Genomic DNA, 27,819 nt, shown 5'->3' with positions numbered 1-27,819 from the left:
AGGATACGCGAGGAGATGAATGAGGGGGGAGCGCCAGGCAAAGGAAGCAAGCGTCCAATGCAAACGAACCAACAGGTGGGGGGAATGACGCCAAACATATTGTAAAACCTGCAAGGAGAAGGGAGGAAAGACAATAATGAATGAGACGAATGAGAGAGGGTGAGAACAAGACAATAATGAGTAGCAAAAAGGCACGCAAATAGGCGGCAGTGAACAATACTAATTAACGAACAAGGATAAAAGAAAAATGAAGGGGAGTGAGGGGAAGAACAGGAGAACATGAGAACAGGAGCCGCCTGAAAACATAACAAGAACAAGCAAAAATACGTTCAACAATGCACGACAAGCATGCAGATTAACTGAAATTTCAAAGCTTTATCACGCAGGAATCATGGCGGGAAAGCTGATGAGGAGCTAGAGAAGTCCATATCAGAGGCCTGAGTTGCATTCAAAAAGCTTTGTAGGCGAACAGGATCTTCATATGTCGTAGTTTTGTTGTTGTAGGTCACTCGGAATAGGCACGGGTGGAAAAGACCGTATCTGGCTCCAATGGCACGAAGTTCTGGTCGCATGTCCAAAAAGGCCTTGCGTCGAGTAGCTGTAGCTCTTGCATAATCCTGTGCAAAGAAAAGGTTGGAGCCTGACCATTGCAATCGAGATGAGGCACGGGCGGCTGAAATAACTTTGAGGAGGTCAGTGTATTCTAAGAAGTACATGATGACACCTCTTGGTCATGAAGATGGAGAGGAAGTAGAAGGGAGGCGACCCAACCGGTGTGCACGCTGGATGTTAAGCGTGGTATCTTCAGGTAGGTGAAGGAGCTTGGGCAGAAATGATTTGAAGAAGGAAATGGGATCAGTCCCCTCGCAATTCTCCGCCAGGCCGTAGAGACGAAGATTGTTGCGCCTGTTACGATTTTCCAATTCTTCAACCTGCTTTTGAAGAGAAGAGATCTGAGATTGCATGTGTGTTACTTTGGAGGATGACTCCTGTAGAGCTGTTAGGGAATGTTCTACCGTGGTCACTCTGGCATCCATCTGAGACCAGTTGTCAGTAAGAACCTGCAACTTAGAATTAGTTTCTTCCATGAAGGGTCTGAGGGCGCGTATTTCTTCCAATAACAGCTCCATGGAAACAGCCGATGTGGACCCCGTTGGCGATGGAGGATCTTTTTTAGGACGTTTCGACGTGACCTTCCCTGGAGGTTGGATGGGCCGCTCCGTGTTAGACTGCGACATTTGAGTGATGATTCCTTGAGAGGCCTCGAGGTGCGCCAGTGCAGAAAAGACTTTGGAATTTTTAATGAAGACGCGGCGTGGAGGTTTGGAGGTGCGAGAGAATGCCTTCTTTTCCATAAAGACAAAGAACAGTAATGTCCACTACTAGTCCAGAGGCAGTGAAGAGTATGCGTCGGAGCTTCTAACTGAAAAACTGCGCAAGGTGCAGGTATGCCATGGAGTGAGGAAAATGGAAGGAGCAGCAATCAAATCTCTAATTGAAGAAGTTAGGACATAGATGACGAGAACAAAGAGCCATCTTGGGGACAAAGTGTAGAGAAATGGCACCTTTTGGAGCAAAGAAGGTCCGTCAAAAAGAAGACCTCATAAGTATAAGGGGAGCAAATGAAGGAGAACGCACAAAAAACCGTGCTCAGCACTGCTCCAAATTGTAAATAGCTTTAGACATATGGCCAAGGGAGAAAGCAGCTCAGTTGATGTAGAATTGAATCAGTCTGAATGCTTTTGCAGGGTGCCTGAGGAGATGGGAGAGCATTTGCTCAAAATGGCCACCAGAGGGAGAAAAAACGCGATCCAAACTTGCCAGAATTCATTTAGAGACAGCTCACAGCATACGCAGGCAGCAGTGAAATAAATAAGCAGAAATCACCTCACCATGAGGAGTTGGCGCTGCGTTGGGCTCCGTGGTGAATGCTCATTGGTGTGGGACGGGAGCGCCGCAGTCCGCGCTGAGACCACACAAAATGGCGGGCGCGACTTTCACTCAGCCGCGTCCGCTATGAAAACATGAAGAACGGCCATACCGCCGCCTGGAAAGGACCGCAAACAAGAGCCCCGTCGTCGCTGCAGACTCCGGTTGCAAAAAATGAGCGTTGCAGGTACAGCTGTGTCGATGGAAGCGGCGAAATCCCCTGGCGACCGGGAGCGCTTACATCTGCGCTGCCGTCCTCGCCGGGCGCCAAGCCACGCCCCCAGATGAGATAGTTTTAGTGTTTGGATATTGTTCGACTTCTCACCACCATGCAACACTATGTATAGTGCTTTTCTCTTGCAATTACTCAAGAGGGCACCAAGGACCGAGGCTTCATTGAGACCCTTGCATGTGGACTGTGAGCCCATCAGAGCATCCAAGGTTAGCAGCCCTCCCCGTACTAGTGAAGGGTGGCTCACCATATTTAGATCTCCCTCCTTACCTGGTGGGATATCTGTGCTTTCATTGAAGTCACAGATGAAGGCAGAGCAGGTGCCATATTTGTTTGCCATTCTTTTTTTTTTTTGCTTTTATGAAACAAACTCCTAAAACGGGAGTTTGTTTTCATATTTTAAAAAACGATGTCCTTCAGGTAGTGTGCATGGAAGTCCCAGGCAGGAACAAATAGTGATGGTAGTCCCTCTACCACCACTGTGACCTGGCAGCTCTGTGGCGGACGAGCAACCAGCTCAAGAGCTTCCAACAACAGAGCCAGGTGATCCCCACTGTTGAATATCCAAGTGGCACATTATATTCTAAATAAGTCATTGTAACCACAGGTTTTATGCAGTTCGACCTCCTCCAATGTATGGCAGAGCTCCCATTCCACCACTCTAAACCAATTTCCTAGTAACAGCTACAGTGACGTCTTCTTAAAATGATTTCAGGCAGTAACATTCTCAATTTCTTACACTTTATATCCTCATCATGACAACATGAACACCCCTCCCCCCAGTAAGTGACACATTTACAAATCCAGTTTAATTTTCTATCTCATGCCTTTTAAAAATGTTCCTATACGACTACATATTCTAATCCCTCTTATTATGCAAGGAGCACCTAAGTTTTGTGGAAGCTAGGCAAAGTCAATGGGTGTACAATTTACTCCTGTTACTTTATAGCAGAACCTGTGAGCAATACTGAATGACATATTATCCAAACTTCTCTGTAATTACAATTTAGTCCAAACTTTTTGGGTCCTATTTAGACTCTGACATACATTTTGTATTACCTGGCTAACCACCTAAAGCCTTGTCTTGTTAAAATGTTCAAACCAGTTCCCACACTGCATGATTTTGTGTCTAGAATGGGTCCACAGGGACTTTCATTGTTGGGTTATCCTGCTGAGAAAGCAACCGCCTAGCCTGTAGCCCCCCCTCCTCCCCCAAGAAAATGTAATAGTGTACACTGACGGTTCCCAACCACTGATTATGGTAATTAATGTAATCCTGATGCTCCTGCGCAATGTGATAGAAGGCACAACTAGTTCAGAACGGGCTGTTGGTCCATTTATTAAGAAGGGAACATATCTCAGACTTTGTTTATTTTGGGGATAAATCCCCATAAAAACATAGCGATAAATAAATGCATGACATGAATAACAAAATACATTGCAGAGTAAATAATTTCAAGGACTAAAAAAAATTCATCACCTGCACATACAAATAGAGTACTAGTTTAACAGTATACCAGTGAAAACGAAACACAGCAACCAATATTCAAATCCCCAACAACTAAGAGAGCATCAAAACTGTCTCAAAACTCTACTGTTGACTTATATTTCCAAGGCTGATAGGACTTAAAGCTCTATGTGTAGCTCAACATGTTTTCCAGAAAAAGATGATGGCCTTTCTGAAAGAGAAATAAAAGCATTATTTTCTATATTATCAACTGCAATCAACAGAGGCAAGGTGCTTCGTTTTCCTGCTACAAATCGTATGTAAAGGCACAGCCTTGTCTAGAAAGTTGGCCTCATATTGGATCAATCTACTGATTGGATTAAACCATCAATGACAACTGCTCACTTGAAAACCAGTCAAGACATAGGTTTTCCCTGTATAAGGAGGCGTGGGTGTAGTATGTCTGTTCCCTGACATTGCTGGGTGCTGGAACTTTGAAGCCAAAGAGAGTTAACACTGCATAGCAGAACAGAACATGTGTAATAATATAGCATATAGCATAACATAGTCCTATTCAAAGAGCCTCTTTTAGAGGAATTTAGGGGCATATCAGCAACAGACGGCGATAAATATCGCAAAGCGCGCCTAGCGCTTTTATATTTATCGCCGTCTATCATTGGAATTTATCGCCCGGTTAGCACGTTATTATCAACGCGTTACTCCAGGGCGATAATATTGCAGCAATATCCAAGGAAATGGGCCAACATCGTTGGAAAACCAGCGATGTTGCACTCAAAACGGCGATAACCTTGGTGATACAACCATGTGGTCGTATCACCATAATCCACCCCCAACGTTATGGATACACTAGTCTGGATTTTTCCAGACGTTCAAATTCAGCAATAATGGCCAGCTAGCGTGATCTTGTACATCGCTACGCCGGCCGGGCCATTGTTGTAAATATCACGCAGCTGCCTTCGCGATATTTATCCATGGAGCTTTTTTGAAGCACGCCTACTTTGCATCTCAATAGCGATGCAAAGTTAGGCGTGCTGGGAACAGGCGCTAAGTATGCAAAAAACGCACTAGCGTGTCCTTGTTGATGAAGCAATAAAGTTGTCGCCGCTTTTCGCCCGAAATGGATGCTAAAGCGGCGATAAGTTTATCGCCAGCCCTTGTTAATATGCCCCTCACTTCTCACCTTGTGACACAACTGGTTGTCTTCATATTTACGCCGAGTTGTTTGTGATCAGTTCCTGTCAACCTAGAGTGACTTGCACCGTCCTTATAATACACAGCAGGGGATAGTTTATCGAGGAGCAGTGTTTCCTAAATGCCAGTGTGTAACATGTTCAGACCCATCAGGATATAGAAGTGTTCTCTAGGTATTCTGGACTAACTATGAGGGCCCAGAACAGTAAAAGGCTCTTTGCACCATGGTGAGTGATGAAACCGTGATGGACCAGTGTCATAGAAGCTCTGTGCACCATGTGAGTTGTGGACGTGTATTAGAAGAATCTATGCACCATTTATTTATTTCATGGTCCCAGGAACAGGAGAGGGCTTTACATATTATTAGGGATCTGAACAAGCATGCAAGGTTACAGAATGCACCTTTATCCGGGCCTGGTGGCTCAGTGGACTAATGCGTCTACTGCAGGGGCCTGTGTTCGACCTCATGGTCACAGGTTTAAATCCTGGCGGGTCCACTCAGCCTTTCATCCAACTGAGGTCGATAAAATGAGTACCATTGTGTTGGGTAACAACAAACATCTGTTATACAGCGCCAAGATACCCGTAGTGGTGAACGTGTACTTTACAAATACACATGTTATGTTTATAAACATCCTGGGGTACAAAGCACACAGTCTTTCAAGGGATGTTTTGGGGGAGCGAACTTGCCATGAGGGTAGGAGTCAGTGGCAAGACATGGTGTGCATGGATGGATAGCGTTTCAGGATCACCCAGTGAATAATTGAGACACGGGTTGGCGATGGAACCAACCACACTCCTTTTTGGGGACTGGCACTTATTTTTCCCCAAAAGACTTTGCTCCAGAGCAAGAGAGAGAGAGAAACCACAAAAGGGAAATGAAGGAGGAAGACAAAGAAGGAAAAATACTGACAAAGGTAGAAATAGAAATGAAAAAGAACCTGCAAGAGTGAACTGAAGAGGCTGGGAATGTCTCTTGGTGGACTAAAGAGGCGCAAGGTGGAATCAAGTTGGGCCTCATTTATGAGGCCTTGCGTCAGTTTTGCGCTGCTGATGCGCCACTTTTTGTGACGCATCGGCGGCGTAAAACATGCGCCTTGTTGCGCCATATTTAAAAAGTGACGCATCTAGGTAGATGCGTCACTTTTTAAACCCCTGCGCCACATTATACCTGCGTCAGGTATAATGTATGCAGAGGTGGCGTTCCCCCACAAAAAGCCTCGTAATAGTGACGCAGTGAAATCTATGAGATTTCACTGCGTCACTTTTAGGACGCTGTTGCGTCAAAATCTTGCGCCTGCCTCACAGCAGGCATAAGACTGACGCAAGCCCTTTCACATGGGGCTTTCCCCCTGTGAAAGGACGCATTGCTGGAGTTGCGTCACTTTTGTGACACACTCCAGCAATGCATCACTTCTGCGCTTACAGATACGTCAGAAATACTGACGTATCTGTAACTCCTTACGACATGATGCGTCATACATTAAATATGACGCATCATTGGTGTCGCAAGGAGTGCGCAGGGAAAAGTGACGCATCGCTGTTTTCACGCAGCGATGCGTCACTTTTCATAAATAAGGCCCAAGATTCTGCACCCTTGGTATTGGGCACCGGGACCAGATTCTACAGGGCTGGCTGGGGGCTTCTGTGCAAAACCTTGGTCCCGGCACTCATTATTTTACAAATGAAACACTGGTTTAACCACCCCTGCCATTTTTGTGGCATTTTACTTGGAGTTCAAAGCAAAACAACTTAATGCATTTGTTATATTTTTTGTGTTTCTCCTGCTTCAGACTAAAACGGAATAGAAAATGTCTCTGCTGACAAGGCAGAGACGTATTCATTCTGAAATGTATTGAATGCAGCAGTAATGGTAATGTCGCTGCTAAACAGCCTGGCAGTACATTTCTCTATTGTTGCAGAAATCAAGCACAATTCATCTTTTCATGACTACAGTAAGTATGCTTACTTTATGCTGTTGACAATAACTGTATATGACTAGGAGATGGGCATGTTTCTTGTCTTTGTGGTTTGCCGTTGCTTTAGATTAGCTTTGTGGCTAGGGATTTTACAATGCTTTTTTTCTTTTCTCATCACTCTGCTTCCTCCAACTGATGTGGAAGTGATTTTCAATGAATTTGCCATGAGTGGCCTGAATTAATGTTTCAGTTATAGAGGGGGATTTAACTATGTTCGAAAATCCCCAAGATGTTATAAATTGCTTCTTCCTTGACCTCGGTTCAACCTTCATTGTCGTGTTCTTCGCATGTGCAACCGCTCCCTTATGCTTTAGACCGCTGCACTTCTTTAAGGAATATTAACAGTCCATTGCGCTGCTATACCTCCCCACGAGTTTATAAATATTTATTGATGAGGGAGGAATTGTGGACATTTTGAGGTAACTTTGGCAGGTAGGTCAAGCTTCGTGCTATGAAACAGGAGAACCAGGATTGAGTCTTGGCGTTGGCACAATATCCTATGATTCTGGGACAATAACTTAATCTCCCTGGGCCTCATTTATGAGGCTATGCGTCACTTTTACGCCGCCGGTGCGTCACTTTTTGTGACGCACCAGTGGCGTAAAACATGCACCTTGTTTCGCCATATTTACAAAGTAACGAATCTAGGTAGATGCGTCACTTTGTAAACCCCAGCGCTACACTATACCTGCGCCAGGTATAATGTATGCAAGGGGAGCGTATTGACGTAAGGAAGGGTCGTAGAAGTGACGCAGTGAAATCTATGAGATTTCACTGCGTCACTTTTAGGACGCCGTTGCGTCAAAATCTTGCGCCTGCCTCACAGCAGGCGCAAGACTGATGCAGGCCCTTTCACATGGGGCTTGCCCCATGTGAAAGGACACATTGCTGGAGTTGCGTCACTTTTGTGACACACTCCAGCAATGCGTCACTTTTGCGCTTACAGATACGTCAGAAATACTGACGTATCTGTAACTCCTTGTGACATGATGCGTCATACATTAAATATGACGCATCAGGAATGTCGCAAGGAGTGCGCACTACGTCATTTCTCATAAATGAGGCCCACTGTGTCTAACAAAAAAACATGAATGCATCCTTGTGTAAGGTAACTAGTGTTCATATGAGGGCTCCAATGCCATCGGGTCGAGTTTGCGCTATAAAAACCTGCAAACAAAAAAAGAATTAAAAAAAAACAGCAATTGTGGTGATTTGGGGTTCTTGTTTCAATTATTGACCCTGCAAAAAATGGAAAAGGCTGACATACAGATCAGACAACAAAAGCTTTACCTTAAGTATTCCCTTAAAAGTGTTGTAGACAGACAAAAGTAGATGATGGAAGTAGATGATGGACGCAGTAGTTAATAGCCTCAAAAGTTTCCTTACCGCTTCGGACCTCACTCAAATTTGCAACACCCCGACACATGACAAAGGCTCTATCCTCGACCTGGTCATTTCCAAAGAAGGCACCACTCAACATGACTCAATACAACCTTGTGACTGGTCAGACCACCATATTATCACATTCCTCATCAAGGAAAAAGTAAAACTCATCCCGGTGCAATACGCCAAGCCCAAAGTCTGGAAAAGAGACATGAGGAAACTCAATCCAACTCTCTACCCCCCAACAGCTGCAATCTCCTACTCCCCCCTACCGATGCTACTGACGTTCAGGACGTAACTGACCACTATCTCAACTCCATGGCCTCAATAATCAATAAGGCCGCTCCAATGCAACTGAAAAGAGTATCCACTAAGATATCCTACCCCTGGTACAACGGGAGTCTCAATGAAGAGAGACGGGCTATGCGAACGGCAGAGTGCACCTGGAGAGCAGTTCCCTCGACATTGCATCTCAAAACTCTGAGGAAAAAGAGAAATGCATACTTCAGGAAAATAAAACGCTCGAAGTCAGAGTTCTTCAGAATGCAGCTAGACCAAGCAAAAAACCGTCCAAGTAAATTGTTCGAGCTTATCCGATCTCAATCTAAGGAACAACTCCCAGCTGTCGACATCATGAGCACTACTCCTTCCTGTGAAGATTTCTCAGCTTTCTTTAACTAAAAAACTGACAATATAAGGAGCGACCTCCTCATTGACGCAAGCCTCTACTCAATACCCAACTGCTCAACACCAAATAAACTAAAAAACAATGCGACATGGTCATCTTTTGACACCTACTCTGAAGAAGAAATTGACAGAATACTCAGCACCCTAAAACCATCCAATCACCTTACTGACCCTCTTCCTGCTAACGCCGTAAAAGACTTCATCCCTTTGCTACTCCCACTCTGGACTAAAATTATCAATAGCTCACTACAACAAGGAACCATCCCGGACTCCCTCAAAGTTGGACAAGTTACACCTTTATTGAAGAAACCAACAGCCGACCCCACGGACCTAAACAACTACCGTCCGATTACCAACATTCCCACTCTCGCCAAACTTTTAGAAAAATGCGTCCAACTACAAATGACAAAGCACATAGAACAGTTTGATCTCCTCAACCCACACCAATCAGGCTTCCGAGCAGGGCACAGTACTGAAACCGCGATGACTCACATAATTGATGACGCCATCCAAATCTTAGATCAAAATAATAACTGCCTCCTCATCCTTCTTGATCTCTCTTCAGCATTCGACACAGTGAAACATGAGAACTTACTCGAACTCCTTAAGACAAGAATGGGCTTCTCTGGGTCTGTGCTTCGTTGGTTCACTTCCTTTCTACACAACAGGTCTCAAAAATTCAAGAGCAAAAACCTGATGTCTTCCCCAGTACCGGTATCGTTAGGTGTCCCGCAAGGTTCCTGCCTATCCCCTACTTTGTTTAACCTTGTTATGGAACCTCTCACCACTCTGTTACAAGCATCCAATGTACACTTTCACATGTACGCTGATGACACGCAAATATATCTCAAGTTACAATCCCCCAAAGACATCCTGAGTCTGAATTCAACGATCAGAAGCACCCAATCTTGGCTGGCCGACAACCACCTCAAACTCAATGCTATGAAGACTGAGTTCCTCCTAATCTCACCTCCCACGAAAATATCTTCCGCACAAACATGGCTTAAGCACCTAACAGCACTCAATGTCCAACCGACCGTCGTGGACTCAGCAAAATCCCTAGGCATAACACTCGACACCAACCTCAACATGCAGCAGCATATCAGCAAGGCTACTAAGGGGGCGAACTTCCAAATAAATACCTTGAGGAAACTGAAACCCTTCCTCCCAGCAAAAGACTTCCAAACAGCAGTACAAGCTCTAGTCATCCCTCGCATAGACTATGGCAGCGTGGCCCTCTGTGGCCTCCCCCTAACGACAACTGCACCCCTCAGAGCGTCACTAAATGCGGCTGCAAGACTCATCACTGGATCGAAAAAGCATTCGCATATCTCCCCTGACTTCAAATCCTTGAACTGGCTGCCTCTTGAAGCCAGAATACAGCTGAAAATTGCCTGCATGACGCACAAGGCTATACACCTGAAATCACCTAGCTACCTCACTCATAAGTTGACAATGTCCGGTGGGTCCAGAGCTACCAGGAGCACAAACAATCTTCTGTTGAAACCGCGAAGATTCCGGAAGGAAAAAACTTACAAACGCTCCTTCTCTGGAATGGCGCCCAAAATCTGGAACGCACTTCCTCCTGAAACGAGGCTCATCTCTTCCTCCCTTCTTTTTAAGAAAGAAGTCAAAAGTATCCTTATGGCTAAATACACTTGAACAATTCGTTTGATTTACATTGCGAACAGTATTATCAGTATTCTGTTATGATACAGCCTATATATTCCTATGTACGTGTGTCTGGACTTATATTAGTCTAAAGTGCTTAGATCCTTGCTACCTCATATCAGTTTTTTATCGATTTCGGTATTATTCACAGCGTTTTGATGGCCTACGCTCCAACTAGGCCGTGCTACCTCATACCTGTACTATACGTAATTTGTTTTTTGCTATGTACATGAACTTGATGATCTACCTCCCTACTATCCCCCTTTGTTCCCCTACCCTTCCACCTGCCTGTGTAAAGCGCTCTGTTATCTGCAAAGATCTTGTTCGCGCTATATAAAACTCTCAAAATAAATAAAATAAATGAACTCAGTGGTAGAAATTGGTATGCATTACCGGGGGAAATATAATGCTTGGCTAAAGCCATGGAACTGTATGGCTCTCTGCCAGGAACCAGTGGCAGCCCCTCCAATAAGGTGGAGAAGCGTCGCCCCACTGTTTTGCAGATTAGAAATAACGGAGAAAAAAATTTATAATAACTCAAGGTTATTATCATTTAATTTCTTTCTCTGCTGCAGCAGATTTGCGGTTGGGGCGGGGCTAACCTGCTCACAGAGCAGGGCAGGGCAGGGCTGGTTTGCACTCCCTAAGTGAATATTTGAGGGGGGAGGGAGTGGTCGAGTCTCAAACAAGAAACCTGCCTTTTGAGGCAGACTACATCTGACTGTTTTGGTAATAGTGTCAGTGTATCCACACCTTCACTGGTGCATCAGGCAGGAGCTGGTTGCAGAGCTCCTTATAACGAGATCTGGAATTCTGGCAATTGGTGTTAAGACCGCCCAACATAAGCCGAGGGAATGTCAGTGTATGCTCCCACTGTATGCACAATGAGCAAATAAGTAAAGAGTGGGTCATAGCAGTACTGAACTGGTACCACAGCATTCCCAGTGCCTTTCATTTGAACAGCAGGGGTACGCGTCTTCATTTTCTACATTGAGAGAAGGAGCCTGGGTGACTCTAGATGAACAACTTGGCTGGAGGTAAGTGGAGATGCTTCAAGAGACACAGAAGGTGAGATAGCCTCAACACTTTTTTTCCAGATACAATGAGCCTTAGGTGACATGACTGGGACTCCAACTTCATATATTGCTGGGCTGTAAGAAGGCAATACACTCTGCCGTCTTCTGCTTCCTTTTCACTTGGTAGAAGCCGTGATAGGTCTACTTTGGCCCTTACCTACAGACCTCCTCCTTGAAGAAAGAGTTATGGAAAGAGAAGCAACATATTGCCTGTTCTACTATCCGTCATTTCTGTAGGAGTTTTAGGAGAATGATAACATCACTATCTGAGGAAGAAACCCTCCCAACGATGCTCATGATACCGCGGCAGACTAGTTTAAGTTGCCAGTTCTCTAGACTTAACACTATGTTGCTGTGGTGTCTGCATACTCTGGAACACAGTGGCTCCAATGGCTTAAAATATGACTAGTAATTTGTGGGGTGGTCGCCACCTATTTGCTAGAGGCAATAAATCTGATCTAAAAATTCTTTATTTATTTATTTTGGGAGTTTTGTACAGAACTGCATATCGCCACAGGATTATTTAACAGCAGTGACAATTTAAAAATGTAAGCCTAAGGGCCTGATTACGAGTTTGGCGGATATCCTGTCTGTCGTATTACAAGGTCCATAGGATTAAATGGAATTGTAATTTGGCGGATGGGATATCTATCACGTTTGTGACAGAGTAACCGTGTCCGACAAACTCGTAATCAGGACCCAAAACTGTGGTGCAGCAGCAATTCACTAGACCTGAAGGACATAAACCCCTATTCAATGTTCCTCACTTTTTTCCGTCAATTCTGTGCTCTAGTCAAAGGGTAGTTTGAATATCTCTGTTTTTAGGCGTTTCCTGAAGCATAGATTGTTGTTCTAACCTCAAAGCAGGATTCTAAGCAGTCTGCAGCTGTGGGAGTGGTACTTCTATGAATCTGCCTCACTGTTTAGTCACTTAAAGGTTTATTGCAATGTGATGTAGCAGAACTGCGGCCCTTAGAAAGTTAGAATCCAAGTGGCTCATTAAATTGAGGGCGGTGGATAGGGGGTTGAACACTGAACGGGAGTTACATGTCTTTCTACAAGAATGAATCAACAAATAACTGGTTTTCCTGCTGTATGAACTTGCATTTTATGACATGCTTTGAACTGTATAGGGTGATAATAATGTATATAACATCATTGAGGGTGGTCATTCTGAAGGAGATCAATTGTGACTATATGGACTCATCAACTGTTTTGGTCTGGAGTACACTGACAATTTCCATTCTCTTGTTTTCTATCCTTTATCTGTTGCACACCGAACAATTGTACTGGGTGTTTAAAAAAATGAAATGAGGATTCTGGTTGTAACACATGGAGAGTTATGTGTCTCTTCTTTTGGACTATGTAGGTCCTTGCGAATGGAAGGATCCCCGTATGTTTCCCTTTTCAAGCATAGGATTCGTTTGAGGATTGATGGCAGGACCTCGCTGTCATGTTGGGAAAGTGACTACAGTGTCTCCATGATGGTTGTGTCCGGGTGACCCATGGGGTCCCTCATCGAATTATCATGTTCTTCCACACTTTTGTGGGTACTTTGAGGAGTTACTTAACGGTGAGATTATGGGTGGATAATACATTTTTTTTTTTTTACGATATAGGTCATCGAGGTTGGACATTAGTTTTACGCTCATGTTTATATTAAAAAGATATACATCTGAGACACACTTCCATCCCACGCAGTGTGTTTGTGCCATGATATTCTACATGGGTGTAGGAAGACCGACATGGCCGCCAGACTAGACTGAACCCTGTGGTAATAAGAATCGCCCACTACACTGCTTCTGACGACGGAGTCACTTTACTACTGGGGCGGGAGAGGTCTCCTATAGAGCTTGTGGCCCATGTTTGAATATTAAAAGATAAAATAGTTGTTTCACACTTTCAACGTTCCTAGTGTGTTTGTGCTATAGGAGTGTAACCAAGAGGGTCATCGGGTGTAGGAAAACGACCCTGATATTCAATGGTGGGTCACTGATCCCTCCACTCCTTTCTCTCAGGACGATCGTGAACTCTGGAAGCCCCGGACCGAGAGGGAGGGAGAAGAAAGGGACAGCGGCGCCTTTAAGTGGGCGTACACCGAGGAGGAGAACACACCCCAGTATGACGTGGGCTTCTCGGCGGTAGTGAAAACCCCGGAAGTCCTCCAAGAGGCGTGTGATGACACCAAGGAGCGTAGCGGAGGAGTTTTGGAGCGGACGAAGAGTGAGGAGAGCGAAGTGCAGATGGGACGAAGCAGCGGACCAGCTGAGCCAGGAGGCCACCGTTCCTGTGATCCGCCGTGCCACACTCCCGAGGGAGGAGTGTGGCTTCAACAGGTACGAAAGCGGATTGCCTGTTGGGTTGGGAAGCGTGGGGTGGCACCACCGTGAAAGCTAGACAACGCCACCTTGTACATAGTGTAAATTAGTCTGATTCCTCATCCACCCCCTCTCTCCTACTCTACCTCCCTACCCCGAGCACCCTTTCTGCACCTCATAACCGACACCTCCTGTACATACGGCAAGAGTGTACATAGCGGTGACCCTACACCCCCTGGTCCCCCATGGGCATATCGAAGGAGTCCGTGAGACTAAAACGGTCCCTTTCTTTCTGTTTTCTCCCCTACCATATCGAGAGACGAGGAGAAGAGCCCCGAGAACTTCCTTCCCCAACCCTAAAGGAAGAAGCACGTGATTTTCGGACGAGACGGAAAAGAACAGGATACAAAACGGCTAACTCAGACTTTGCTCGAGAGAGACTCACATTCCGTAACCAAAGCCCTTTACTAAAAATAAAACCTTCTTTGACAAAGAAACAGCTCAGGTCTCCCTCTGTACCCATACCCACGTCACAAGGAGTTTATATAGGTGTGGGGAGACTAACATGGCCGCCAGAAAATATGTGACCGCTTAGAAATATGGATTGTCCATCTCACATCTACTGACAATGGAGTCACGTGACTGTTAGGGTGGGAGTGTTCTCTGTATTCAAATAACACTATGGCTCCCATATGCTGTACTCGCTGCGGGAGGGACACGCATTTTCACTGCGGGCTGCGCTTATATGGAGGTGAGTGAAAAGCGATTGGGTTGCAGAATTTGTATGTGATCATCGTACTAGGCTTACCGCTGTGTAATTTGAAATTGGTGACTCATACTTGGCTACGTGTTTTGATTGCATTTCAGGTCTCAACTTACACAGGTTGGACCACAGATAGGGGTGCAGGGCATGTAGAAGGCTGAGCAGTGGATATCTTCTCAAGCCTGCCCAAATACCATTTTTCAACATTTCTCCAATGGTGATTGGCTTACTTCAATGGGCATATGTGAAGCTTAGATACAACTTGGGTAGGCTGTTGTTCGTATCTGTTGTGGTCTATTGATGTAGGTGACAGCGCCAACTGGAATATTGTAACGCTGAGAAAAGAGAGTTGGCGTACAGAGTTTTTATCATGGACCGCAAGATTGGAATATAGATGTTCCTTCTGTAGAAGCTACATTTAATCTACTGGTGAGGGTGTTAGGGTCTATAGGTTTACACTGATGAGGACTTTGTAAATGAATGGAATGATATTTGATACCAGTATTTTATAATCTCCTAGGCAACTGAACTGCCCAATTGAGTACCAGATTGCCAACAGACTATTGGGGTGCTATTTACTAAACATCAGGACTATATCATTTAGGTAAGTGCATTGTGCTTTCTTGGTCTTAGTGAACACCTACCCCTAAAAGGGAATCCCACGAAGGGTATAGGAGTTGTCGCGTTCTAATCTAGGACCCTGATCGATACTGTGACCTTATGCCCCTATTCGGCTATAAATCCATTTATTCCCTATATTGGCATAACCGTTCAAGTGTAATATTCAGAAACTCGTCTCTGGCCTCACAGGAACAGAGCCACATTTCAGAATAGCTTTCTCTGCCACTTCCTTTGCAACCAATTAGTGCAATGACATAGCAGAAGTTACTATCTGAGATTCCTAGATTAACACTCCGAGTTCTTCAACAAGATAAAAACTCAGCGACCTGGAAATCCCCGCTTGCTGTGTTTTGATTAGTAATAGAACTCTAATGAGCACTGATAAACGATCACTTCCTAGTGACATCTTTATTGACGTCTTATGTCCAAAAACTTACTTCAAACAAGGCACCTTTCAGGTATAAATATTACCAACGTTGCCTTAAGCAAACGCTGATGTTGCTGCTGTGTTGCTGTCTGCCGTTGTTTTGCTAAAGCTGATGCTGCCAGCTATCTCGCTGCTGCTGAAGAAGCTGTCATGCTGATGATACCATAGCTGCTATCGCTACTGCTATCGCTGCTAACTAGCGAACGATGGTGTGGTGAACTTAGGAGCTGAACAGCCGTCTCCTGCAATAGCCCAGCAGATGCAAGCTGCCCGCGGACGCTGCCCCTCCTCCTCCTCCTCCTCGACGCGCTGAGAAGAGACGCTGTCTTTCTCCTGCAGAGAAATCCAGCTCCGGCGTTTCTGGTCTACCCTTATGGGTGACTGGGATATCGAGTCCTGAGGGAGATACCAGACCTCCATCATTCTATTCCAGAGGTATGGTGTTGACTAAACCCTTAGAGAGAATTCTTGAAGCAGACCTTGGCAAAACCAACTTAACTTAAAGCTACTTACTTACTCCCCTCCCAAGTATTAGGCTTAGGTCAGGTACAATGGGGTAGGCGTAGTTAGAAGCACCAGTTGAGTATTTTAGCCTAATGTATATATGAATGTATATATGTTTTATTCCTTTTAAACCATTGTATGGCTAAGAAACTATATCAATGCTTTTACAGTATTATTTCGCAACACTTATCTTACTGTACGTACTTTTTATAATAACAAGTCTTGCAATTGTGGCAATTCATTTCTCTTGTACGAGAAGAAAGACTGTTCAATAAATGTTACCCTTTATTGACAAACGCCCATCTCTCTATTCTCTACATATTGTGAAAGTAAACTGCACAACCACTGACTGAGTAAAATAACTGTCTATTGTTTCACACGACCCTAGAGATTGGCTCTTGATCTGAGGAGCAAAGTTGTCATGTTGCACGGTTGTTGGAAAACTGAATCCCTTCTTGGCTGTGCCAGGGAAGCTGATCACTTCCTATTCAGTCAAGAAAGTTTCCAGTGACCTCTGAGCTAGTTGGTAACAAACCCAATTAAGTTTAGCATAGTCAGTGGAGGCCTGGAAGATCCGCACTTCTACGTCAATACTACTGTTTATGTTATTCCAATGCGCAGGGCCTATTGGGAAAATAGGAACTACACTACAGAGTCGCAGGATCACACCAAGCTGGACTGATAGTGAGTAGGTGTGGTCTATAGGTACACTTAGGCAAGAATAATTAGTAACATGCTAAAACATTATGTATGGTTAGTATTCTTGGACATTATCAGTGGATAAGGCTGAATTTCAATCAATTGATTTGCCATTAGGAATATCCAACAGAGGCTTAAGGAAGCCAGCTTTGCTGGTATGTGCTGACAACATGATCTGGCATCGTTGATAGCTGGAGTGATTTCATTATTTTGATTTCATATCTTTTAGAACCTACCTGTGAGACCACAGTGACAAGTTGGTGATCTCGAACGCTGTATTGTATGCGTGACCAGGCTTGGTCTCTACACGGTCCTGCTTTCTATAATACCTACATTTATGGTGGGCTATCTTATTATTTGGTAGTTGCAAAACTTCGTGGGCGTTTTCATTTCTTGGATCATTTGGGCGTACATCATCATCTTGTTTCCATCTTCTTAATTACACAGTCAAGAGTCTGTCTACTATTTATTGGAATTCGTGACACTCTTTTGGGCACTCTCTGGTCTTTTATGCTTTCTGTGTTTTTCTGCACAGACTTTATGATAATATGTATATACCAGTTATGTGGTTTATCTTAAAAATGTATACGTGTTTATGTATATAAATCAGTATTGTCTACTAATACAATTTGTATAATAGAATATATGTATAATCATTTAAAAAAAATGTAATATTGTCTTGTGAAAATGTATATATATACATAGTATATTTATTGGTTCATGTCTTGACATTCCAACCTTGAAAAAGTCTTTGAAAAAGACAAAACACGTGTCTGCAAGTTGTGTGCCGGAAGTTTTTTTACAAAAAGATTAATTTTGAAATAAAGGCTACTGAACAGCAAGATGACTGATTTTTCTGGATTCCCAATATTGGACGGTTAGTGTTGATATTGTCTCTAAGTGGAGATAATGGGGTTATTCACACCCATAGATCAGATATGCATGCAAATGACTGAATAATGACAAGTGGTGTGCTGTAAAAACCCTAGTTTTCTTCTAGCAGAGATTCCTGATTGGGAAATAGCAGTGGCAAAACTGTTGCATGTACTTCAGGCTTTTGTTTCACTAAGCTTAATACACAGCACAGATACATTTAAATTTAATTATATCTTCTCCCAAAAGCAATTGAAGTATTTTCATTCCTTGCATTATGTGGCCACTCTTCCTGCCTGATACTGCAATTGTTGTTTTTTTATGTCACTTTCTTTGAAAGTCCACTGTACATCTCATTGCAGTAGTACAGCTTTGTTGTTATGAAAGATTTAGTTAATTCCACATTGTGAGGAAGTGAATTCTGATCCTCTCAGAACCCCCAGATTTTTTGATTTTGGACTTCGTGGCTTTTAGATTTCTGTTGTGAGAGGTGCGCTTTAATGGGGTCTCTTCCATTGTAAGCTTTTGTCAAAATAGTTTTAGGTTTTATCATCAACTGTTAAAATGAGATCTGCTTCTGTGCAGCTGGTAGAAGATGTAATGCGCTGTTTACATAATAAAATAGTGCGCAATATAGAGGAAGACTGTTGTCTGGCTCGTCATGGTAAATGCGCACAGGTATCTCTCCCACAGGTGAGACCCAGAATATTTGGTTATGGCCTTTGCAAGCATTCTAATTAAACTAAAAATGCAAATAATCCAATTTCCTTTAGACTACAGTGTAGGTTGGTAGTGATTCACTGTGTTGACACTTTATTCAATTATTGTGCTATGTACAATTGTCAAAATGGAAAGTGATTGACCTAACTTCCTATGTATAAATATCCAATGTGAATATAAATTATTGCCTTGGCCTTGTTTCCGTTCCATGATCTACTGCGGCATGTATTTCTGTGAGTCAGCTCTATTGAGATTTTGGTTTTGAACTACCCTACTGAAACAAGTTGATTGTTGAACTGGACAAGCCTCTCTCTGTATAATAGACCAATTTGGCAGGGATTAGCCTTGTACCATGAAGCTTGGAGGGGTGGAATTTTAAAGAGGCGATTAGCTGACACTTACTGATAGGCATGCCCTTCTCACAGGGATAAAGGGTGAACAGGCAGAACTCTAGCACTGGTCACACCAGGGGTCCCCATTCAAGTCTTGGAGAGAAGGAACTAGCTTTGCATAGTTATTTAGGGGCTGAAATGAACTACAGCAAGAGGTCTTCTTTAACAAAAATCTAATCCCATTTTAGATAGAAGGGATGCAGTTTGGACTTGTACTTCTTGGATTATAAGGAATTAGTCCCCATGGCAGCCGTACTGGCCTCCATCCTCAATCTGGGTGATAGTAGTCCCTGGACTTGCTCAGGACACTGAAGGTGAGGATTCACTTGGACCTATGTGGCTTGGTACTGTAGTGGGTGTCCCTAGAGATAATGTCACAGACTCCTACTAAGCACACAAGGTGTAAATGGCCAGGATGCCATAGGGGAAGGAGAGCCCAGGCTGAGACTGTAATATGCCTTGAGGGTCACAGTGTGCTGTTGCAGAAAGACCCTGGAGCAAGGAGACTACCAGAAGCTAGAACAGGAGGGCAGTTCCTGACCTCATTTTCAGCTCCTTGTTGCACACAGGAAGCAGCAGGGTCCAAGAGTTATGTAAAAGCATTTACAAAACCACTAGAAAATCATCTTGACACTCCACCCAATATCAACAAGTTAGTTAATAATTTGGTGAGGTGGTACCATAACCAACCTAATAAACACACCTTGGTTAGTCTAAAACACAATTCCTACAGAATCTCTGCTCTCCCTCTGGTATATGTGGCACAAGCCACAATTAATTCCTCAAGGAAATTCATGTTACGGTCAAGCGGTACCACCAATTAAAGTCAAGAAACAATGCTGCTGTATTCACGAAACCAATTTAGAAAACTAGAGAAGCATTTATTCGGCAGAGAGGCACTAACATTATCAAAATCAGATAAGGGAAAACATTTTCAGTTTGAAGGCAAACAATGCCTTGTAAGATTAAAGTGCCAATGAAAACTATCAGTTCACATCTGGCCAGGAACTAGCATGGTTTGAGGCTGATCATAATGGAGTGGAGTCAGTAACGCCAGGTGGGTCATCCATTGGACTTAGCCACTTTTTTTGAATTTCAAAGTCTTCCAACTGCAGCAAAACCAAGGGCATCTTCAATAATCTGGCTCTTTGAACATTTTGAGAAAACAATTAGGGCTAGATTTAGAGTGTGGCAGACAGGGTACTACATTGGAAAAGCGATGGAGTATACTGTCTCCTAAAGGCCTCGTACAACCCGTGTCATTTAGAGGATAGAAGGACCTTAACCTTTCAGTTGAAGGAGTCAACATTGGCTCTGTCAACAGAACATTTTCTTCATTGGCCCAACGAAGTACAATCCTTTAAATAAATAAAAAAAACAGGGTGGATGGTGCAATATCATTTTTTCCTGTCCTTCATGACTAGGAAAAACCTGGTAATAAGGGACAGGAAAAAGTAATCTCTCCACACTTTGGGAGAAGGCTCCCAGGGTGTGAGGGTTATTTGGTTGTTTTTATGAAACAAACACCCAATTCGGAAGTTTGATTCTGAAAAACCCAAAAAAGCTAAAAGTTTAGTAAACTGAAGCTGGCGGTCCACCAAACTTTTGTATATTGAAAAGAACTGCAGAGATGGTTGACCCTTTCAATGTACAGAGGGGCATATTCTCAAGGACTTATCGCAGGGTTATCTACACTTTAGCGCAGCAAAAGTGGTGAAAGAATTATCGCCCATTATCAAGCTGGTGCAAACTGCCGATATTGCCAGTTTTCCAGCAATAGCTTCAGCAAAAAACATCGCCACGGATGAGAGCGACAACTAACGCTAATGATATGCAGAGTAGGCGTTCCCGTGCAAAAACACAAAAATACCACTTCCTGATATTCTTAATGACCAGCCAAATATGCGATGCAATCCAAAATCAGGCGATAAGGAGCGTTAGCAGCAGGGATTTAACACCTGCCTTTTACTGGTGTAAGGCAGGATGACTGCAAAGGGAGCCCAGCCCAGAGCCACATCTGAAGACCTACACATGTCATGGAGACACTGATCATGCAGCTCGGAGACCCAAGTGGTCCACAACACCCACTGCCACCACCCCCAAGCCCCCCGGGACTACTACCGAGGCATCACAGAACAGGACAGCGGACGTTCCTAACATGCACCGGCCTCAGAGACTCAGCGCCAGAGGAAGTAATTGCCCACTAAATGCACAAAAGGACAACCATCCTCCGCATCCCGACCCACATTGCCCACAGGCTGACGGTACCAACACAGCGGACAACCAACAACCCTCCGCAGACAAAACTGCTGGCTGCGCTGCACCTGTTGGCCCCTGGTACCTCCCAACCAACAACTGCCAGAGTCAGAGGAGTCTCACGGCCAGCCCTATCAAACTTCCTTACACATGTCCTGGATGCATGTCCACAATAGCAATGGCGGGCCCCTGTATCCGCACCACACGGCAGCTCCAATTCATAGTGCTTCTTCACAACCAACCCCAACGCCAGACGTTGCCAGACGGATCTGTGCCCTAGATCCAAGATTGTAGTAACTGAAATGGTTGTCCGCACGGTCATGAAGTCCAGTAGTCAAATAGTAGTGTAAAAATAGTCCTTTATTAAAATAAACAAATAAACAATACGAAACGCACAGCCAACGCCCACCGGCGATCTTCATCAGGGCAACGTGTGGATTCAATTAACTGCATATGCTGCGTGAACTCTCCAATACAATTCCATACTCCGGAAGTCAGTATTCAGAAACCTGTTGGATACATGGTGACAACGGTCAAGCGTCCGTATAGTCACAAACCCAATCTGGTACAGTGTATAGCACTTGGACAAACTGAAATGCTTATAGGAAAGACAAATCCTGCTCAAAAGGACCATAACAGAAGTATGTGTGCTCGTAACCTTCGTTGGAAAGAAAAGGAAGGTTAAGGTCACACGAACTTCTGATACGGTCTCATGATGCAGGACTTCTCATACCTGTAAGCAGCACGGTTTGTATCAGCTTGATGCCCATGCACCTTCACTGCCCCCACCCAGCCATGAGGGTGCCGCCGTGACCATTGGTGCCTACGCAAACCTGTGCGCCTGCTGCACCCCAGCCATGGTCCCCAGACCAGTCCGCCGCCCAGAGAATACTGCCCACCCCTGCACACCCAGACCTGCTGCCACCAGCATGTCCCCAAGAGGTCCCACAACGTGCCGGTGCAACCTACTCAGCCGATCGCTAGATTCCAAGCCACAGGCACCCAACTCACCCTGCTGCACCGCACCGCGGAGTCATGTCTGTATAGGCTGCTGCCTTCGGCGCACACTGCGGTCCAGCTGGGCTCACAATTCAAATTGAATCTGGATTGGCAGGACAGCGTATCGTGGCCTACGCATCATCGCAGGCTGCACACCCACTCAGCTCTGGTGCCACTACCTCTGTGCACAGCAAGTCACCATCACTTGACGGTAGGCCGGTGCCGGCTAAAGTGCCTCAGCTGCCACCAACTCTGTGCACCGCAAATCACCATCTCGTGGCGGTAGGCCCATGCCGGCCAAAGTGCCTCGGCTGCCACCACCTCTGTGCACTGCAAATTACTGTCTTGTGGCGGTAGGCCTGTGCCGGCCAAAGTGCCTCAGCTGCCACCAACTCTATGCATGGCAAGTCATGGACCCTTTATGATTGAGTCTCGTGGTGCGTACGCCATCATGACACCTCTGGCAGTGGGGAATGTGATGTGGTAGGGCCCTAGGCCCTCATACATAAATAATTACAACACGGACACGCTCAGATAGATAGTGGGAATGGCCTCAAGCATGTGCACCCGGCCCGTTTTTTGGGCAGAGTCACATGTCCTATGATGCCAGTGCTGGATGGTTGTGGTGTGGGTGTAAACCAGCCCTCAGGGAGTGTCTGTGGCATTCTGACAACTAGACCTGTGATCAGCAGATCACTACAGGGAAGACCTGAGACATGTAGCGTTGTTGTCCCCCCGTAAGCGTAAGCAGAGTGGGATGGCCTGGCATAGCCAGTCCAGCGTAGGGGTGTGAACAATGACCCCAGGCTCTGGCCGTCGTTCCGTTCTGGGCTGGACAAGGAAGTAACTAATGTGTGTGTCTCTGTTGTAGTGTCGGCGCCACCAGGACCACAATCGGTAATGTTGCACCCTGTGACTCAAGTCCCACAACATGAGCAACATGGACGTAAGGGGGAATCACTAAGCCTACATTCATCCACACTTTAACAACTTTAATGTTTAATGCACAATCAGTGCAGTGTTGTAGCTGGAGCACTTTACATTGTTGCCCTGTGGAGGCCAGCTAGAGTCTTTTAGGGAATGACAAGTTAATCGTAAGAGGAAGAGTTCAGTCTGCAGTCTGATTGCTGTGTCATTGGTAACCAAACAGAATATGGCAGTCCATGTTGAGGTCCAAGGTGAGTGTTGCAGAGTGTATCGGGGGGCAGTGGAAGGTGATGATGAAGAGGGCAAAACCAAACAGAAACAGATCATATGGCGGAGATGAATGCTACTGCGTCCTTCTTACCACTGAGGCAGAATCTTCTGCATCTTCGTCTTTTGATGTATCATGTGCCTCACATGTGGCTGGTGTTGTTTTGTCTGCATCACTGTGTGGCAGTGACACATTAGTGGCCAGAGGAGGAATGTCTGCCGCACTGTGTGGCAATGATACTTTAGGGGGTGGAGATGTGAATGGAGTGGTAGCAGCAGCATTCATCCACGCCATGCCTTGTGGCAGCAATGCCATGATGAGGGTCTGCAGGTCATGGAAGAACCCAGCTACCTCTCACTGGTGTGCAGCCGTGGCAGCCGTTCTTTCCGCCTGCATCCGCTCCATGTTCTCCGTGATCCTCCGCATACGTCCCAACTTCCGGCTGACATCGCTGGAGCCACTCTGACTAGACAATTGTTCTTGTCTTCGAGTCAGGACTCCAGCAATGCCAGCCATGGATCATTGGAGAGCATGGAGAGGACTATGGGTGTCTGTTAGGGACTGTGAGTGGTCCCTGATGGGACTTAGACACCCACGTATGGCATTTGGATGCCATGAGGTTGAACCCCAACCGCACCTGTTCAGCCATCTTCTCCTGGCACCCCAACACATGGCGTTGGAAGGTCATGCGTTGTTCATGGGGGTCCAGGGAGAGAGCTGTGGTGGTGGGTGCTTTCTGCTGTGTGGTATGTGCAGGAGGTGGGGTCTCATGGATTCAACTGGGCTGCCCTGCTCCTGGAGGTGAGGTGCCGAAGCTGTCCATGAGCTGTTGGAAAGTGTCTGTGTCGAAGGTCGGGAGTCCTCTTTGTCATCAGTGAAGAGTTTTTTGGTCTGCTCTGCAGGAGGTGTTGATTCTCCCTCTCAATGTGAAGGGGAGATGCAGTTTACAATTGTGTTCACATGTATGTTGACGCATTGTACAAGTTTACATACAGACTGCATTTCAATGTATATTGTGACTGTTCAGGAGGAGCTGCCTACTTGATGCGGGACAGTGGACATTTCAACAACATCATGAATGTGTGTTTGTACTTGTACATCATCATCTCACATTTTTCTGCTATGCCAATTGTGATTGGCCAGTTTCTACCCACAAGCAGTAGCAGTTGAGTCCTCTGTTCTGTTGTGAACGTGTTCCAGTTTGTACCACATTGTTGTCAGTGCCGATGTGCTCTGCTTCTCATGTGTGTGTGCTGCATCGTGGGAGAGTCGCTCCTGCAGCTCTGATTTTGCTACCCCTTATCCCTTTCAGGCTATGTGCCTTTCAATTATGTGCTTACACATTGCTGAGATGTTCCAGACTTGGGTAAATTGGGCTCTTGGTGGGAATTGGGACTCTTGGGCATGGTATGTCTGCAGGTGTGTTGTTGACGTCAGGGGTTGTTTGTGCACGTGGATGTGTCAGAGTGTGACCTGCTCCTATACGGATGTGGTCCACACTCAGCCACCTTAGTGTTGTGGCATGCACCATGTCATGATAATTAGACTGCAGCAATGCCAGGTATGGCTGTCTGAGGTCCAAGATCAAGATGGCCTATGGGAGATGGGAGAGGAGCTAACTAGGAGAGCTCCACTAGCTCCAGGATCTCTTTATCTAAAATACCCCAGAATTTAGCCCCATCAGTCCCCTCCAATGAACTGTAACAAAGAAAACCACCCCAAGAGTAACTGAAACATTTTCCTACTGAGAATTCATCTCCATCTGGTGCGACGACAGAACCTGGTGCCCAAGAACAAGGATTGCATTGCGGCAACGGATGACCCCCACCGGACTACAGCTGAGGGTGACCCTCTCTAGATGCTGGACACTCCGATGTGCTGGAATCTCTGATGTGCTGGAGTCACCGGCTGGCTTCGAAATACAAGACGCTTCTCTAGTAGTGCTGGAATCTCCAATGTGCTGGAGACACCGGCTGGTTTCGAAGTATGAGATGCTTCTCTAGCAGTGCTCAAATCTCCGATGTACTGGAGTCACCGGCTCGCTTCGAAGTACAAGATGCTTCTCTAGCAGTGCTGGAATCTCCAATGTGCTGGAGTCACCGGCTGGCTTTGAAGTACGAGACGCTTCCCCCCCACACCTACGATGGGTGTGATTCTCTAGCAGGGAGGTTTGCGGAGCCCTCAGGAGGTCAGGACACCCGCTTGACTGGAGCAGAGGAGTCTCAAACTTCCTAGAATTTCATTGCGGTCTCCAGAGCTTCCGGCGATTTGCAGGCACCGGAGCGGAGCACAAGGATGCCCAGGAACCTTCCCTGGCTGTAGAGGAGGTGCGTAGCAGACAAGAACATACGCCGCGGATTCGAGGATCTTGTGAGGGCTGCTATAAGGTGATCGGAGAGACCCGGTCTGGTCCCTACTGTGACCCCTCCTCCCTCCCCCCTATTCTCCTCAGCACGAGCAACGTTAACGGAGCGGCCCCTACCCCCCTCCCCCTCTCCCTCCCGCATATCGCACAGCATGCGAGACACATTCTGGACAGTGCTGGTGGGCTGGCCCTAGCCCTCCTCTGTACATCGGGGGTGTTTACTGGTGATTCCGCTCTTGAGCGGGGAACAAAAGACAGTGGGCCCCCTACACTGATATGCATGAATGAATGCAGTAATGCAGCATGTTGTGATGATCCCAATGAGCTCAACAAAAACATTATGAGCTTTCCTCCACCCATGGATCACTGCAGAATCGAGATGGACTCATGGGTTGCCACCTTGCCAAGCCATCCCTAGGACCCTCTTGTTCTACTGCTGTCCGAAAGCAAGGTGACGCACTTCATCCAGATGGATATATTTCTAAGATTTCATCCCACGATCTAGAATTCCAGGATAGGGAAAGATCTTAGTTTTACCTCGCCAGAGCCTACAAAATTGCCGTAACAGGGGAACATAGTAAAAGGACTGCCTCCCATGAGAGTCCCTAACTGAAATAGAAAGAGGACTTCCTTGCTAGCTCTATAGATCTCACAAAATGGTTAACATAGAAAATGGACTACCTCCCATGTGACTCTTTTAATCTGAAACAAAAAGAGGGCTTCCTCGTTAGTTCTAAGCAAATCAGCTAACAAAGCAGCCACCTTAGACTCACTTCTCTTTTTCACAACCCTGTTCTCCCTTCCTCCCCAAAAGGAAGCACATCTCACAACCTTGCTACACTCTCCCCCTATAGGGCATCATATTGCTTAAACATCTCCCCATCTGTCTATCCCCTGCTAATCAAGTGCCACCTACAAGCTGGAACGCACCGGTAACTTCACCTACTCCATCACTTACCCCTAAACCTATCAAAAAAAGCAGCTAAAGGTTTCAAACACAACTTATTAAAATCTCATCCTGAAACCCTATCTATGACCCATACTTCTCAATGAACAAAGGTCTCATTTGGAACGACATTATAATGACAAGAGCTCAATGGAGAAAAGCCTTTTGCGATCTCTTTAGGGTCTCTCTCATGAAGAAAACTGCACACAGTTTCAGACTATCTATCCTACCCTCCCTATTCTTCAATGCAGCAGCCACCGTAAATATCTATCATAATGGCATCTTCCTCATCCAATCTGCCTACCGCAACCTCAACTTGTTTGATCACATTTTTCCACTCATCAAGGAGAGAGTTACTTTAACACACCCCTCCTCACCATCCAGTCGTCCCGATATCCTCAATTCCCAGCCGGAACCCGAAGGTAGTCAGAATTCCCAGCTGTCCCCATTTGTTCCGACATTAACCATAGACCTCAAAGACCTAACAACACCCCTCCTCTCCATCCAATCGCTCCGACATCTCCAACTCCCATCCGATTCCTGAAGTCAGTCAGAACACCCAGCTATCCCCATCTGCTCCGACATTAACTCTAGACCTCAAATACACCCCACCTAACAACGCACTCCACCTTATAACCACCTCACTGCGCACCTCTTCCAATACACTCACTATCCCTCATCACCTTGCAGCACCTCCCCAACCTCCCCACTCACCATTACGCCCAACTCCTCCCTTCAGCACATCAGCCTCACCTATACCCCCACAGTTCCCGGCATAGCCGTCTCACAAACCCCTCACCTTGCTCTACATCTCCCTCCCTCCCACTTCTCCTTTACTCCCAGCACCTCCCATCTGCCCGGCAGCACCTCCTATACCCCCACTGATGCTGGCATAGCCGCCCCTCAGTCCCCTCCTCTTCCAGCCCCCTCACTCCCCCACCCCAGTGACATTCACTCAGAAAGAGCTCTATGCATTGTTCCCAACCTCGTCTCCACCTCAAATGACACTGAAGAGGCTATTACTCTGCCTACTCCCCCTGTCCACTCCTCCAATATGGAAACTCTCATGCCTGACCCCAGACTTGTCCAGATACTATCTGCCCTTCAACAAGTCAAATCGGACAT

This window comes from Lissotriton vulgaris, chromosome 11 (genome assembly GCF_964263255.1).
Source record: "Lissotriton vulgaris chromosome 11, aLisVul1.2, whole genome shotgun sequence".
In the NCBI taxonomy this organism is placed as follows: Eukaryota; Metazoa; Chordata; class Amphibia; order Caudata; family Salamandridae; genus Lissotriton; species Lissotriton vulgaris.
The sequence above is the reverse complement of the archived record's forward strand: the minus strand, read 5'-3'. Positions refer to the sequence as shown.